General features: G+C 45.1%; 1 protein-coding gene across 2 annotated transcripts in view; it reads left to right on the top strand.

The window, feature by feature from the left end:
- The window catches only part of slc25a48 (solute carrier family 25 member 48), a 49353-nt gene that overhangs the window by 15526 nt on the left and 18500 nt on the right, over positions 1–15327 (top strand). The gene's annotated exons all lie outside the window — the stretch shown is intronic.

The raw sequence follows: 15327 nt of genomic DNA, 5'->3' as shown, positions 1-15327 counted from the left end.
TTTGATGTTCTAATTGAATTAGTCTATTTTATTTGTATATTTATTAAAGCAGGAGGAACCATTTAATTCGTCCAGTTTTGAGCACAGAAAAGCAATCAGTCTTCAATGGTTTTTCAGGTATTCATTGATACAGATTAGTTACTACCCAGGTGTTAGTGACAAGAATAATATGTGCTGTTGACACGATTTACAGAGTTAGACTTTACTTTTGAGATACATCATGGAAACAGGCCCTTCGGCCCACAGAGTCCGTGCCGACCAACGACCACCCTGTACTAGTTCTATCTTACCCACTATGGACAATTTGCAGAAGTTACAAACACTATCCTGCACAACAAAGCAACAAAAATTTTGCAATTTTTCAACCAAAGCCAATTAACATACAAACCTGTACGTCTTTGTAGTGTGGGAGGAAACTGGAGCACCTGGAGAAAAGTCACGGGGTCACATGGGAAAAGTACAAATTCTGTGTAGATTGCATCCATAGTCAGGATCGAACCCGGGTCTCTGGCGCGGCAAGGCAGTGACTCTACCGCTGAGGCCCTGTGCCGCCCTGAAAATGTAATTCCCCACCGTTCGTTCGTTCGTTCGTGTGTCAGACCACGCATAGCTCGCTGTTGGCTCCCGTTGTCGTCCAACATGTTGACAGAATTGGTCACCTGATGCATCACAAAGTGCATCATGTCGTCGTTTCCGGGGATCGCCACAAGGAGGTTTCCGTCATGATCCCCATTCCCCATTCAATGTTATTTCTGGCTACATTATTATACACTGTGGTCAAAAACGACAGTTATTTATTTATCTCTACATTACCATTGTAGTTTATACATTGTGAGGTGCAGCTGTTGTGGACTGTGCCAGGTTAACGATTCTCTTGATACCAGCCTGCATTTCAGGCTGTGTGGGTGTATCCCGGGAAACCCCGGGTGGTGAAGCTGTGGGAATCCTTTGCGGCTGTGGAGGCCAAGTCAATGGATATTTTTTGGGGAAAGATAAATAGATTCTTGATTAGTACGGGTGGCTGAGGTTATGGGGAGAAGGCGTGAGAATGGGGCTCGGAGGAAGAGATTGATCAGCCAAGATTGAATGGCGGAGTAGACTTGATGGGCCAAATGGTCTAATTCTGCTCCTATCACTTATGTCCTTATGACAACCCAATATACTGTAAGAGTGAAAGCAAGAATTGATTTTGAACATGAAAGGTCCCAGAAAACTAGTTGCATAATTTAATAAACTACGTAATATAATTTTTACTGTTATCTTGAGTATCCCATGCTTGTGTCTCAGACCACCTGTGTTATGGTTTAGGTTTATCATTGTCATGTGCACCAAGGTACAGTGAAAGGCTTTGTTTTGAATGCTATTCAATCACATCAAATATACTGTACATGAATATATTCAGATGACTTGTGTGGCACGATGCAGCTCTATAGGACTTTGGTTAGGTCACATTTGGAGTATTATGACCTCATGAGATTATTTTATACATGCACACTTAGCAACTAGTTCAAGAACCCTACCTGTGGAGTCACGTGTGCAGGTTTTGTTTTAGTTTTGGAGATACAGTGCAGAAATAGGCCCTTCGGCTCACGTCTTTGGGATGGGGGAGGAAACCGAGTCCGCACCGACCAGCGATCCCCACACATTAACACTACCCTGCACACACTAGGGACAATTTACACTTACGCCAAGCCAATTAACCTACATACCTGTACGTCTTTGGGATGTGGGAGGAAACCGAAGATCTCGGTGAAAACCCACGCGGTCACGGGGAGGACGTACAAACTCCGTACAGACAACACCCGTAGTCGGGATCGAACCCGGGTCTCTGGCGCTGCAAGCGCTGTAAGGCAGCAACTCTACCGCTGCACCACTGTGGCCGGCCACTGCACCCGCAAAGCTAGGGAATGGAAATCCAGAAAGAATTGGAGTGTTTCAGTTTTTGCAGCAGCTCAGAACAAGATTGGCACAAAGCCATTGACTGGCGAACATCCAGCAATTTAACAGCATTGCTTGAGTTAGGGCATCAGATAAACATTAACCAAACTTTTTAATTTACAACTGTACTCAGTTGAAATGATCAAAGCTCAACACAACATGCTGGAGTGACTCAGCAGGTCAGGCAGTACCTCTGGAGAACACGGATAGGTGACGTTTTGGGTCGGGACCCTTTGGAGTGATTGGAGGGAGGATGAGGATGGAAGCTTGAGGAGGTGAGGGGCAGGACAAAGCGTGGTCAGTAATAGGTGAGGGGGTTCTTTAAAAGGCAGATTGTTGGACAAAGGTTAGATGAAGTGACACGTGTGAGCCAAAAAGGGGATAAAGAGTTGCGAATTGTGAAGCTGGAGGAAGGAATGCAGGCAGAAGAGGAGGGGGAGAGATCAGCTGGGGTTCACAGTAGGGGATTGAGATGGTGGGGGAAGAAAGAGGTGGCAGTTGGAGGAGAAATTGGAGGGGGGTGTTTGCCAAAGTTACGAAACATTGGAGAATTCAATGTTCATACCATTGGGTTGTAAGATCCCAAAGCTTATTTCATTTTTCCTTCCGCCCTCACTCCCTTTCCCTGAACCGTGGCTGACATTGCATCAGTTTCTCCCCTTCCCCCCCTACATTCCTTCCTCCAGCTTCACAATTTGCAACTTTTGTATCCTCCAGCTTCACAATTCACAACTCTTTTTCCTTTTGGGCTCATTGCTCTATGTTCATCTCTCTGGCCCGTGTCCAACAATCTGCCTATCAGAGAACCCCCTCACCTGTGTTCACTTAGTAGCAGCCACGCTTTGCCCTGACTCTCCCCTCTACAAGCTTTCTTTCCCACTCCCCCCCCTGAAACATTGCCTATCCATGTTCTCCAGAGATATTGCCTGACCCGCAGAGTTGTTCCAGCTGCCATGTGCCTTTCTTTGATCAGAGATCAGAGTTTTGTCGTGGGTAATAAAGGATAATGAAACAATGCTACAGTCAGAGGTTATGAATTTCTGAAATAAAGTTAAGTTATGTGCGATAAATATCAAGAACCTGTTTTATGCCACCATATGCCAGAGAGAAAGTTAGAGGCAGGGCTATCAATTTCTGAAACTTCAGCAGAATATTTGAAGTGCTGAGAATTGTGCAGGGCCCTCGGAAGTGTATTAATGACAGAGCATGGGTCTATATTTAACGTTGTATCCAATTTTCAAAATAATATTTCCTGGGGAGAAGAAAGTTAGCCGTGAGTCTACAAAATAGTTACAAATTACAAAGAATAAAACCACAATGAAACAGTGATATTCTAGAATATTTTTAATCTTCCAATACCTCGTAATCAATCAAGTACAATCTTCAAAGTCCGTGTTCATTTTTTTGTGCTGAAGAAAATAAGTCATATTTTTGATTCTGTGACTTTTGAGGCAGCCACACTATCTTAAATCCCTGGAGTTACTCATTGGCAAATTTGTGGACAATATAGATTCACACCACTGCAAGTTAAATTGTCCATATCCCTGCAGCACAGTGGCGCTGCGATAGAGTTGCTGCCTTAAGGGCCTGTCCCACGAGCATGCGACTCCATGCGGCAAGCGCGACCTAAAAGGGGCTGTCCCACGAGCATGCGACTGCATGCGGCAAGCGTGACCAAACCAGAAGCGGGGGCCGCGCGGAGGTCGAGTGAGTGACATGTAGTTCGAGCGAAGCCCGCGGGAAGTTCACGCGTGACGTACGGCGTCGAGGCGGCTGCGGGCCGGCAGGCCGTTGCCGCGCGGATTTTTTTAACGGTCAGTTTTTCGGAGCCCCGCGCGATGTGGGGACCAGCTCCGCACAACTCCATACGGCTCTGGTGATCAAAGTGGGATCGGCCCCACGAGCCATACGGCTCAAGCGACCACGTAAGGTCGCGCTTGCCGTATGGAGTCGCATGTTCATGGGACAGGCCCTTTACAGCGCCAGAGACAGGCTCGATCCTGACTATGGGTGTTGGCTGTACGGAGTTTGGACATTCTCCCCATGACCTGCATGGGGTTTCTCCGGGTGTTCCGGTCTCCCCCCGCGCTCCACGTTAATTGGCTTGGTAAAATTGTAAGTTGTCCCGTGTGTGTAGGTTGCTGTTGGTGTGCGGGGATCACTGGTGCGGGCATCACTGGACCGAACAACCTGTACCTATAAATTAAACAAAAAGTTCCATTCTTCAGATACTTATTCAAAACTCACCAGAGAGGAGGGAAGGGAAGATAATGATGCAGTGTCTACAGTAATTAGGACTGAATATATCATAGCTCCTAGACAGACAGGAGATCTGTAATTCAGGTTTTGCCTTGTATTATTGAGCTTGAACAAAAGCTCACATCTGTGGCATGAGCTACTGCAGGAAAAGACCTGGGGTTGGTCCTGACCTCGGGTGCTGTCTGTGTGGAGTTTGCACATCCTTCCTGTGACTGTGTGAGTTTTCTCCCACATCCCAAAGATGTGTGGGTTTGCAGGTTGATTGACCCTCTGCAAACTGCCGCTAGAGTGTAGGGAGTGGAGGAGAAAGCAGGATAACATGGAATCAGTGTGAACGGGTGATCGATGGACAGCGTACTCAGTGGGCCGAAGGGCCTGTTTCCATGCTGTATCTGTAAACTATATTAAACTAAACATTGTACATGCATGACGCTGCACGGTGGCGCTGCGGTGTTGCAGAGCCAGACACCCAAGTTCGATTCTGAATATGGGTGCTGTCTGTGTGAAGTTTGTACATTCTCCACCTGTCCGCATGGGTTTTACCCAGTTGCTCCAGTTTCCTCCCACACTCTAAAGACATACAGGTTTGTAGGTGAATTGGCTTCGGTAAAAAATGCAAATTGTCTCTAATTGTCTAATTGTCTCTGTTGTACTAAGTTGGATGATCAGCCATGATCATATTGAATGGCTGTGCAGGCTCAAAGGGCCGAATGGCCTACTCCTGCACCTATTTTCTGTGTCTCTATGTTTCTAATGTGTAGGGTAGTGTAGTGTACGGGATGATCGCTGTTCGGCACGGACTTGGTGGGCCGAAGAGCTTGTTTCCACGCTGTATCGATATACTATACTAAACCCAGGATCGATCTTGACTTCGGGTGCTCCCTGTGGAGAATTTGTATGTTAATTGGGCGGCGTATAACTAATATGAATGGGTGATCGATGGATTTGGTGGGCCTGTTTCCATGTCATATCTCTAAGCCTCTAAACTCTAAAAATATCTGTGAAACTGACAATAAAAAAAATGAAGGAATGTTAAAAATACAATGCTAACTCCATAACTACTTACTCAGACCATTCCCCATCCATAAAATATAATTTCTATTTTTTTAATTTTTTTAATATATTTTTATTAGAAGCAATGTACAATCGTATAAACCATGGTATCTAACATAATACATTTTGTGTACAACTTCTTGTTTTAAATGTAACCGTATAAAAATAATAGACGCAAGAAAAGAAGAAAGAAGAGATTAAGGAAAGTAGTGATGTGTAGGCCCCAAAAGTTATCAATTGGTAATTTGTGGATAGATAGAAAGAGCCCATAGAGATGTAGAAAAAAAGAGCCCAGGAAGGAGAGCAAAAAAAATAAATATTTTTTTAAAAAGGGGAAGAGAAAAAAAAAAAAATATATATAATTTAAGTGACACCAAGCAGACTGGTAACACCTAAAATGCACAGTGACAGCAAGGAGCATGAGAGTGGGTCTGACTACGTAGCTCTCTCAAAGCGCTAGATGAGTAACAATAGTCATATATCATTCTTCCATGTTGTAGTATTCTGAAGTTTTCATTATGTTTCCATTATGCTTTATGACATAGACTATTGCTTATAGTAGATCATAAGACCATAGGGGTAGAATTAGACCATTCAGCCCATCGAGTTTGCATTAAACTCCATCTGCCATCTTTCAGCCCACTCTTCCAGCTGGCATAAATCTCTCTGTAGACTTTGAAAATCTACTTCATTATCCACAACCCCACCTATCTTAGTATCATCTGCATACTTACTAATCCAATTTATCACACCATCATCCAGATCATTGATGTACATGACAAACAACAGTGGACCCAACACAGATCCCTGTGGCACCCCACTAGTCACTGGCCTCCAACCTGACAAACAACCATCCACCATTACTCTCTGGCATCTCCCATTCAGCCACTGTTGAATCCATCTTGCTACTCCACCATTAATACCCAACCATTGAACCTTCTTAACCAACCTTCCATGAGGAACCTTGTCAAAGGCCTTACTGAAGTCCATATATACAACATCCACTGCTTTACCCTCATCAATTTCCCGAGTAACCTCTTCAAAAAATTCAAGAAGATTAGTCAAACATGACCTTCCAGGCACAAATCCATGTTGACTGTTCCTAATCAGACCCTGTTTATCCAGATGCTTATATATATTATCTCTAAGTAGCCTTTCCATTAATTTGCCCACCACTGACGTCAAACTAACAGGTCTATAATTGCTAGGTTTACTCTTAGACCCCTTTTTAAACAAGGGAACAACATGCCAATCCTGCGGTACTATTCCCGTTTCTAATGACATTTGAAATATTTCTGTCATAGCCCCTGCTATTTCTACACTAACTTCCCTCAATGTCCTAGGGAATATCCTATCAGGACCTGGAGACTTATCCACTTTTATATTTCTCAAAAGTGTCAGTACTTCCTCTTCTTTGAATCTCATAGTTTCCATAGCTACTCTACTTGTTTCCCTTACCTCACATAATTCAATATCCTTCTCCTTGGTGAATACCGAAGAAAAAAAATTGTTCAATATCTCCCCCATCTCTTTTAGCTCTGCAGATAGCTGTGCACTCTGACGCTCTAATGGACCAATTTTATCCCTCGTTATCCTTTTGCTATTAACATAGCTGTAGAAACCCTTTGGATTTACTTTCACCTTACTTGCCAAAGCAACCTCATATCTTCTTTTAGCTTTTCTAATTTCTTTCTTAAGATTATTTTTACATTCTTTATACTCCTCAAGCATCTCATTTACTCCATGCTGCCTATAATTATTGTAGATCTCCCTCTTTTTCCGAACCAAGTGTCCAATTTCCCTTGAAAACCATGGCTCTTTCCAATTTCTACTATTTCCTTTCAACCGAACAGGGACATAAAGATGCTGTACTCTTAAAATGTCACCTTTAAATGTACTCCATTTCTCTTCCACATCTTTCCCATCCGGAAGTGGCGGCGCTGGTGAACGGCTGCGGCTCGCCTGCAGTCCATTTGTCTTTACTTTTTTATGTTGTTTTTTTTCGTTTTGTCTAGTTAGTTTTTGTTTTTTAGGTTGTGTATGTGTGTGGTGGGGGGGAGGGTGAAACGGTGCTTGCTGTCTCTCTCTTCGGGGGAATATGAATTTATTGTCGTATCCCCCTTCTCTGCCTCCGTCTGTGCTGAGGCCTAATGGCGGAGTTGGCGGCCCCGAGACTCCGGAGGCAGAGCCAGTCAGGACTTGCCCTGGGCTCGCTCCCGTGAGGGCGGCCCAGCTCGAGGCTGGAACGGTGCTTCCGTGAGGGGCTGTGACGCTCCCGTGAGGACGGCCTGGCGCGGGGCTGGAACGGCGCTTCCGTGAGGGGCTGTGACGCTCCCGTGAGGGCGGCCCAGCTTGGGGCTGGAACGGCGCTTCCGTCGGAGTGGCCCAGCTCGAGGGTGGAATGGCACTCTCGTGAGGGCGATCCGGCTCGGGGCTGGAACGGTGCTCCGATGGCTGGGACGGCGTTCTGGCGGCTATGACCCGAGTCCTGGGTTCAGCCGCGGGCCAGCGGCTGTGTCCGCTGGACTGGAGGGCGGCAGCTTCGACCACCCCGGGCCGCGGTGTTTGAGCCGGCCCGTTGCGGGGTTCGGTGAACCGCGGGACTGTTTGTACCATCGCCCGGTGGTATCGCCTCAGCGCAGAGGGAGAAGAGGAGGGAAGAGACTGCAGCCCTAAGATTTTTGCCTCCACCACAGTGAGGTGCTTGGAGGACTCACTGTGGTGGTGTTAATTTGTGTTTATGGGTTATTGTTGGTTATGATTGTATGATTGTATGTATGACTGCAGGCACGAAATTTCGTTCAGACCGTAAGGTCTGAATGACAATAAAGGCATTCAATTCAATTTAAATCAATAAAAAAAACTGTCCCAATTTACTCCTTTTAAATCCTTTCGCATCTCCTCAAAGTTAGCCTTTCTCCAATCAAAAATCTCCTTTCGCATCTCCTCAAAGTTAGCCTTTCTCCAATCAAAAATCTCAATCCTAGGTCCAGTTCTGACCCTCTCCATAATTATATTGAAACTGATGGTATTGTGATCACTGGTCCTGAACTGTTCCCCAACGCATACCTCTGTCACCTGACCCGTCTCATTTCCTAACAGGAGGTCCAGCACCGCCCCTTCTCTAGTAGGTACTTCTATGTATTGCTGCAAAAAACTATCCTGCACACATTTTACAAACTCCAACCCATCCAGCCCATTTACAGAATGTTTCCCAGTCTATGTGTGGAAAATTGAAATCTCCCACAATCACTACCTTGTGCTTACTACTAATATCTGCAATCTCCTTACATATTTGCTCTTCCAATTCTCGCTCCCCATTTGGCGGTCTATAATACACCCCTATAAGTGTTGTTACCCCTTTCCCATTTCTCAGTTCCACCCAAATAACCTCCCTAGACGAGCCCTCTAATCTATCCTGCCAAAGCACTGCTGTAATATCTTCCCTGATAAGCAATGCAACACCTCCACCTCTTGCCCCTCCAATTCTATCACACCTGAAGCAACGAAATCCTGGAATATTTAGTTTCCAATCACAGCCCTCCTGCAACCATGTTTCACTGATCGCCACAACATCATACTTCCAGGTGTCAATCCAGGCTCTAAGTTCATCCACTTTTCTTACAATGCTCCTAGCATTAAAATATACACATTTAAGAAACCCACCCTCTCTTATTCTCTGTCTATTGTCTTTTTCTTCTCTCTCCCCTACATTTTGGGTCAGAGTGCTACCATTCTCTGCCTCCTGCCTCACACACTGACTGCTAGCTTTCCCAATTTGAGTCCCTCCCCCCAACCATACTAGTTTAAAGTCTCCCCAGTAGCCTTTGCAAATCTCCCTGCCAGGATATTGGTCCCCCTCGAGTTCAAGTGCAACCCGTCCTTTCTGTACAGGTCGCACCTTCCCCAAAAGAGGTCCCAATGATCCAGAAACTTGAATCCATACCCACTGCACCAGTCCCTCATCCACTCATTTATCCTCCACCTCGCTCCATTCCTACTCTCACTGTCGCGTGGCACAGGCAGTAATCCTGAGATTGTTACCTTTCCAGTCCTTCTCCTTAACTCTCTACCTAACTCCCTAAATTCTTCTTTCAGGACCTCTTCTCTTTTTTTACCTATGTCGTTGGTACCTATATGTACCACAACCTCAGGCTCCTCTCCCTCCCATTTCAGGATTTCTTGGACACGTTCAGACACATCCCTGACCCTGGCACCAGGGAGGCAAACTACCATCCGGGTCTCCTGTCTGCGTCCACAGAATCGCCTATCCGACCCCCTGACTATAGAGTCCCCTATTACAATTGCCCTCCTCTTCTTTTCCTTACCCTTCTGAGCAACAGGACCGGTCTTTGTGCCAGAGGCCCGGCCGCTGTCGCTGCCCCCAGGTAGGCTGTCTCCCCCACCCTTACTCAAACATGAGTACTTATTTTCAAGGTGTACAGCCACCGGGGTACTCACCAGTCCCTGCCTCTGCCCGTTGCCCTTCCTAACTGTGACCCAGTTTTCTGTCTCCCGTGGTCTTGGAGTGACCACCTCCCTGTAACTCCTTTCTATGACCTCCTCGCTCTCCCTGAGCAGACAGAGGTCATCGAGTTGCTGTTCCAGGTTCCTGACACGGTCCCTTAGGAGCCCCATCTCGACGCACCTGGCGCAGATGTGGACGTCTGGAGGGCACTCAGACTCCATGACCTCCCACATCTGACATCCAGAACAGTAAACTGCCCTGGCCCTCATTCTCCCCCTTATCCAAATACAATAAAGCCTTACCCGGGATACAAGCCAATCAGCTGCTTCCTCTAGTCCTGTAACGGCTGCTTCCTCTAGTCCGTTTGACCGATCAGAGGCTTCCACCAGCCCCCTTAATTTGAAGTGTGATCTGCGAATGGAACGTTGCAGATTTTGGTCGCACCTCCATGACCAACAGCCCCTGGGCCTCTGTTGAAACAAGCCCCGCGATGGGTTTTGTAACTCACCGCACGGAGGTCGCTCCTCCCTCACCAACGGCTCCTGGGCCTCTCCATTCGCCCATTCTCCTGTCTTCTCCCTGGAATCTTTGACTCCCTTACTAATCAAGAACCTATTAGTCCCCACTTTAAAAATACCCAATGACTGGGCCTCCACCACCATCTGCCAATGAATTTCACAAATTCACCACCCACTTGGTCTCTGTTAAGGTAGCCAACATCTTCTGGGTTGGCAATAGTAGGTTTGCGTGGGATTTATCCAACGATGTAATATCAGCCAGATAATGTGCAAGTGTGTAAGTATTAGATGACGAAAGAATTGAAAAGAGAGACCTGAAATTGAATATTTCTAAAGTAAAATATAAAAGTACTGGAGGTACATAAGTTAAATTGGAAACCAAAAGTGAAAGGGGGTTGAACATTTAGATTATGCCCTTTTGCTCTCACTTCAAACATTAACCTACCTCCTTCTGTTAATGGCTGAACGTGAACATTTATAGGCAATCCATTGTTATATGGATAGAATTAAGCTTAACTCTAAGCCCCACAAAGTAGAAGGCGCTACTGACTCTCTATATGAATGTCGGCACAACATTTGCCTGTGTCAGATAGGTATTAGAGAATTATTGATCCCACTAGCCCCATCCCTCAATTTAAGGTATTGTGGAAGATTGGGGGAGGGGGCAGGGGGTGAAATCTCTCCATTAGTAACATTCAGTTCAAATAATAGTCAGGAGAGATGTGAATCTGGTCCGCGCCTCACCACCATCTATTGCCACTATCACACAGGTTCACAAGATACAGGAGTAGAATTAGGCCATTCGGCCCATCAAGTCCACTCCGCCATTCAATCAAGCTTGATCTCTGCCTCCCAATCCCATTGTCCTGCCTTCTCCCCATCACCCTTGACACCCATTCTAATCACGACTTTATCTATCTCTGCCTTAAAAATATCCACTGACTTGGCCTCCACAGGCAATGAGTTCCACACAGAGTTAATGTTAGGGTACAAGCAATTTTGAGTTACGGGCTGAAACCTGCCCATCTTTAATGCTCTCTTTTTGCGGGATCCCTTTGTATCTGCTTTTGGATGAAGGATCTGTACCTGTAAATGGTGAATGCAATTTTTGGGTTTAGATGTATTATTATCAGGTGTACTGAAATAAAGTGGAAAAGGTTTGTTTTGTGTGCTATCCATTAGAAGCAGCTTCTTCCCAGCTGTTATCAGGCAACTGAATCATCCTACCACAACCAGAGAGCAGTGTTGAACCTCATTGGTGATCCTTGATATCTTGATCTGCTGGCCTAATGTTATTTCCTTGTCATGTATCTATACACTGTGATGGCTCGATTGTAATCATATATTGCCTTTCTGCTGACTGGATAGCACGCAGCTAAAACTTTTCACTATGCCTCGGTACACGTGACAATAAACTAAACTAAACTAAATATTGTACATTAATAGAATCAAGCCAAACACAAATACAAAGGGGAGAGTAAAGGAGAAGCTACAGAGAGCATAATATAGTTCTCAGCATTGTAGCGCATCCGTTCTGTTCACAAAGTCCAATGTCCGCAATGGTGCAAAAGTGAATCGGACATTACCTGCAAGAAAATGCAGAGAGTTGTGGACAGAGCCCACTCCATCGCACAAACCAACCTCCCTTCCATTGACTCCATCTACACTTCACGCTGCCTCAGCATGATCAATGACCAGGTCACTCCCTCTTCTCCCCTCTCCCATCAGGCAAGAAATACAAAAGTTTGAAAACGCACCCCTCCAGATTCAGGGCCAGTTTCTCCCCAGCTGTTATCAGGAACTGAACCATCCTCTCAACAACCAGAAAGTGGTTCTGGCCTCCCATCTACCTCATTGGAGACCTTCACATTATATTTAATCAGTCGTTACAGGACTTTATCTTGCACTAAACGATATACCCTTTGTCCATATCTGTATAATGTGGACGGCTTAATTGTAATCATGTATAGTCTTTGCCGACTGGATAGCAAGCAATAAAAAAAACTGTTCACTGTCCCTTAGTAAACAAAACTAAACCTAACATACAAAGTTTCAGTCCACTGGTACCAAATGATGACTCTTTCTTATGAAGATTTTGTGATCCATTAAAAGGTCCCAGATATGCTCCTAGCACTCTTTGAACATCCATTAATTTATTCTCCAATTCCTTTCACAGGTTATGCAGGGCTGCCATGAATTATTATTCAGTGGCAGGATTCTTTTAATTCAATGGTTCATGGGTACTTTATTGCCAGGTGTACTGAGGTACAGTGACATTTAATTTGCCATACAGTCATACCTAAAAAGCAACAAGATACATAACTACATCAAGATTAAACATAGACTTAAACAGGAACCACAGTGGAGTGTGGGAATCCCCAGGGTACACAGCATAAGCGGAGACCCACGGCCATCAGTTCAATGTCCGGGCCACACACACACACACACACACACGCTCCTTCACTGTGATGTGACCAGAGTTGTACCGACCGCTGTCACTCTCTCTGCAGTCCCTGTCTCGATGTCCCCGCAAACACTGAGATCACCGCACTCACGGCACTCCCTCCGAGTCCTCACCAGTGCAGGCAGCACGCCCATCTTGTTTTTTCGGCGACCTTACATTCCCCACTGTGATGGAAGGCAAGTAACTTACACCTTCTTTCCTCCTTTTCTCCCGCTGTCGGGGCAATCGAAACATCTGCAGTTGGGGCGATCGAAGCTCCCGCAGTCGGCGATCGAAACCCCAGCATCGAAGCTGCCACGATCGGTGCAGTCGAAGCTCCTGCAGTTGGAGCTCCCGAAGTCGGCCCCTCACAACGGGGTCGCCAGCTCCACGATGTTAAGGCTGCAGTGCGGGCGGAGATACGGAACAGAAAAAATCGCATCTCCGTCGAGGGAAGAGATATAATAAAAGTTTCTTCCAACCCCCCACATGATACAAAACTAAAAGTACACTAAGACATACAAGTAAACACAGGCTGAAAAATGGCAAAAGAAGAAACGGACTAGACAGGCTGTTGGCGAGACTGCCATGTACGGTGCCACCTGGTAATTTATAATGTAGTTGTGCCTGTATGTCCCGTGGCCTTGTGTACATCATGTATTCCAGATAAGGTAATGAGGTCAAGTTTACAATGTACGATGGGATGGGATGGGGGTGGAGAGTTTGTTCTTTACTGAACTGTACAGGCATAAAGAACAGCTAAACATAGATATTTACTCACATTTTTAAATATTTGACTTTTAAGATGTACAAATTCTTTTAGTTAAATTATTAATAGCATTTAAAAATGTTTTTCAACTCTAGTTAATACGTACACTGTTGGAAAAGAGTTACTGATAAAACTGTTTCCATATTGAAATATTTAATCTGATTCAGAAAAATATGTTTTAAATCTAACCGAAGCAAATTCCATGTAGAACTGGAAGCAGATATTATTAATAGTCTACATGGATAGAGAAGATTTCGACTAGGGATATGGGGCAAGTGCAGGCAAATGGGACCAGCTTGGAGAGTCAGTGTGTGTAGGAAGGAACTGCAGATGCTGGTTTACACCATAGACATAAAATGCTGGAGTAACTCACCGTGTCAGGCAGCATTTGTAGAGGAAAGGAATGGGTGACATTTCAGGTCGAGATCTTTTTGCAGACTGACCCGCTGAGTTACTCCACCATTTTGTATCTAGTATGGATAGTCAGCATGGTGGGCATGGGTAAATGGAGCTGAAGGGCCTGTTTCTGTGCTAGATGACTCTATGACTGTGAAACTTCCTTCGTGCTACTAATAATTGCATTGTGAAAATATTAAATTTGAAACAGCTGTTAAGTTTAAGGTGATTGAAAAGTAAATGTTTTCGATCTGCCAAGAGAGATTTGGATTTAACCAATGGTAAAAACATGTAACTTAGAAACATAGAAATTAGGTGCAGGAGTAGGCCATTCGGCCCTTCAAGCCTGCACCGCCATTCAATCATGGCTGATCATCCAACTCAGTATCCCGTACCTGCCTTCTCTCCATACCCTCTGATCCCCTTAGCCACAAGGGCCACATCTAACTCCCTCTGAAATATAGCCAATGAACTGGCCTCAATTACCCTCTGTGGCAGAGAGTTCCAGAGATTCACCACTCTCTGTGTGAAAAAAGTTCTTCTCATCTCGGTTTTAAAGGATTTCCCCCTTATCCTTAAGCTGTGACCCCTTCTCCTGGACTTCCCCAACATCAGGAACAATCTTCCTGCATCTAGCCTGTCCAACCCCTTAAGAATTTTGTAAGTTTCTATAAGATCCCCTCTCAATCTCCTAAATTCTAGAGAGTATAAACCAAGTCTGTCTAGTCTTTCTTCATAAGACAGTCCTGACATCCCAGGAATCAGTCTGGTGAACCTTCTCTGCACTCCCTCTATGGCAATAATGTCCTTCCTCAGATTTGGAGACCAAAACTGTACGCAATACTCCAGGTGTGGTCTCACCAAGACCCTGTACAACTGCAGTAGAACCTCCCTGCTCCTATACTCAAATCCTTTTGCTATGAAAGCCAACATACCATTCGCTTTCTTTACTGCCTGCTACACCTGCATGCCTACCTTCAATGACTAGTGTACCATGACACCCAGGTCTCGCTGCATCTCCCCCTTTCCCAATCGGCCACCATTTAGATAATATGGTTGACAATGCTTTTGTTTCATACCAGTAAGTAGTTTTTTTAGTTTAGTTTAGTTCAGTTTATTATTATTGTCACTTGTACCGAGGTAGAGAGAAAACGTTTTTGCTGTGTGATATACAGTCAGCGAGAAAACTATAAAGGATTACAACCAAGCCGTCCACAGAGTACAGATGCAGGATAAAAGGTATAATGTTTAGTGCAAGATAAAGTCTAATAAAGTCCAATTAAAGATAGCTTGAAGGTCTCCAATGAGGTAGATGGGTGATCAGGGCTGCACTCTAGTTGATGAGAGGGCGGTTCAGTTGCCTGAGAAACTCTTCCAGCCTCAGAATAAAAGGGAATATCTTTAGAGGAGGAATTTCTTAAGTCAGCGGGTGGTGAATCTGTGGAATTTGTTGCCATAGATGGCTGTGAAGACCAAGACAATG

This window comes from Leucoraja erinacea, chromosome 11 (genome assembly GCF_028641065.1).
Source record: "Leucoraja erinacea ecotype New England chromosome 11, Leri_hhj_1, whole genome shotgun sequence".
NCBI lineage: Eukaryota > Metazoa > Chordata > Chondrichthyes > Rajiformes > Rajidae > Leucoraja > Leucoraja erinaceus.
Note: the sequence above shows the minus strand (reverse complement) of the source record. Positions and strands in the feature narration are given on the sequence as shown.